The sequence below is a fragment of the Megalops cyprinoides genome, chromosome 3, assembly GCF_013368585.1.
Source record: "Megalops cyprinoides isolate fMegCyp1 chromosome 3, fMegCyp1.pri, whole genome shotgun sequence".
In the NCBI taxonomy this organism is placed as follows: Eukaryota; Metazoa; Chordata; class Actinopteri; order Elopiformes; family Megalopidae; genus Megalops; species Megalops cyprinoides.
This window is the reverse complement of record NC_050585.1, coordinates 44,790,293-44,792,757: the sequence shown is the minus strand read 5'-3', so window position 1 is coordinate 44,792,757 and position 2,465 is coordinate 44,790,293.

Sequence of the window (2,465 nt, the reverse complement as noted above, 5' to 3'; positions counted from 1 at the left end):
GACTGAATGGAACATTATAATCAAGAGGACACGACAATATTTTTTTAACTCTCAAAAAGGTTTTACTCACTCTACTGCCTCTTGGTTTGACTCCGCCGAAGATATGTGGACGCTGTCTTCTCAGTATGCCTTCTTCATAAAATGTTTACTCGAAGAAACTCTTCGCTATTGTCAGACCACTGATACTTGCCATATAACACAACACAGACTGTCATTAAGTCATGTGAAATGTTTACTTACATTCTGAGCTCAGTGTTTACACAGTAAAGAGAGACATGTTGAAACACAGTAAGAATTAGTTCCATAAAGCCAAGGGCTCTTTCTCAATATCATCATGCTTTTATCATCAAATACACAATTGCACTAAAATGTAGGCCTACTTGACCAGTTCAGTTCGGTTGACATGAAGACGAAGTTGCAGTTAGCAACTTCAGAAGCAAATTTGCTTTTGTTGTGGTTTTCTTAGCATTAGCACTTAGCGTTCTACATGCATGTCTAACGATCAGTGAGACAAATATATATACAATACTGGAGCAGCTGTAGATTCTAGCCAAAAATCTGAATGTTACAGAAATGAAATCTGATAGTGTTCTTTGTCCAAGAGAAAAAGACCTATGGTAACAGTTTGGGAGGAAAAAAGCACTCTGAACAAAGATGGAGGATTCCCAGAGGAATTTCCACACAGGATATTGTGTTCCAGGATATTGTATTCTGTTTAGTTTTCGTCTGAGAGGCGCTGCTTCACCACATACATCAATGTGCGTGTCACCAATTTGGAAAACTTTACGTGAGCGCTTTTAAGATCCATGTTCAGGGCCCTGTAAAAAAGTCACTGGCTGTTTACCACGCTCGCTAAGCTGCTGCGGTATATTGCTAACTGAATTCTTTCAATTAATGCCTGTTATTCCAGAGCTTTCTTCCTAGGCTTCTGGGTAGTGCCGCTGCAGCAGTGCTAAAACGTGTTTAATGAGGTATGAAAGGGTCCCTTGCCTTCTGGTTCTGATTAAGAGACAGGCCATTAAAAGCAAGCCATACATCACAGTTGTGTGCTGCCCCTGTCAGTCGCCCTTAAACAAACCACGAGCCTCTCAAGTTACCCTGCACTCCCACTGCTTTCTCAACAAACTTCGGCATAAGAAAAGGATGTTCTAGAAGCAAATGCAGCTTCACCAACTAACACAGAATCGCTAGGGTTAGCCAGAGAACTGGTAGTAGTGGTTTGCACAACACTAAATGTTGCCCCAGGTTTGTTTAATTTAGATGAATAATGATCAAAATTTTTAATGGACAGTTGCCTCAAAATGAGACATACAACACCTAATCATTGTGTAATGTGTGTGTAATGTGGCATCAGTCTCTTATCAGGAAAAAACCAGAATACTTCTGGTCCGTCAAGGGGCTATTGAGCACGAAAAGCTTGCACACTGCTGGGAAACTCCAGTTTGTATGTATGAGTGATGTACTGTACTGCTACAGGTGAAACTTCCTTTAAACAAGAAATTCTTCCGTCGAACAAGTACATGTTTTATCACTGTGCAGGGGCAATAAAAATAAATCTCAGCAAAGATGGAGTGCAAAACAAACTCGGTGCACTCCTGGGTGGTTTTGCATTTTTTTCCTCTTTATTGACACTGAAACCGAGTGGAAGAACCAAAACAAAATATGTTGACAAAACAATAAGTTAAAACATTCAAGACAATTCTTGCTATGGTCTGTTAGCATTTGGATGGTGCAGACATGTGGAGGCAAAAAATGTAATGACATGTTATGTTTGTTAAATGCGTTGCAAAAACATATAGCCAAAAAAGCAACAATAATATATACACAATAGTCAGGACACTGAAGAAGAACACATTTTACTGAACCATTCCACATAATTTACAATGTACCACTCCATCTCGGTACACCCATGATGAAAGCATGGGTCTCTCTAAATGTTTCAAAAGGAAAGTAAGGCCTTGCACACATTTTTTCCCATTAGTATTTCTTTCATTCACCCATAGCTAAAAAACACTTTTCTTTTTGATCTTTTAAATATATTTCAAATATCTTACAAACTTCATCTTTCATCAACCCATTAATATTCAGTTTAATTAGTGTTATTGCCAAGGTAATGCATAAGTGGCAATACTCAAAGCAAATTGATAAAGAATGTTTCCCTAATGATATTAGTAAAAAAAAAAGTTATTAAAATTGTTACACAAAGCAGGGGACATTTTGGCCCCTCTCATTAGCCTGTAACTTGAATCATCCCCCTCCTCAGGAAATGTCAAAAGTCCAATTTGTAAAGCTGGCCATTGTGAGACATTTCAAATTAAACACTCTTTCAAACCCAGCCCATTATCCAATGAGGACTGTATCTACAAATAAGTGCCAAAACCTAAACAAATGAATATTATTTCCACATGTTCATAGGTTCATGGGCTGACTTTCGATTATTTTCCAACTTCCCGAAGCTTTTAAAA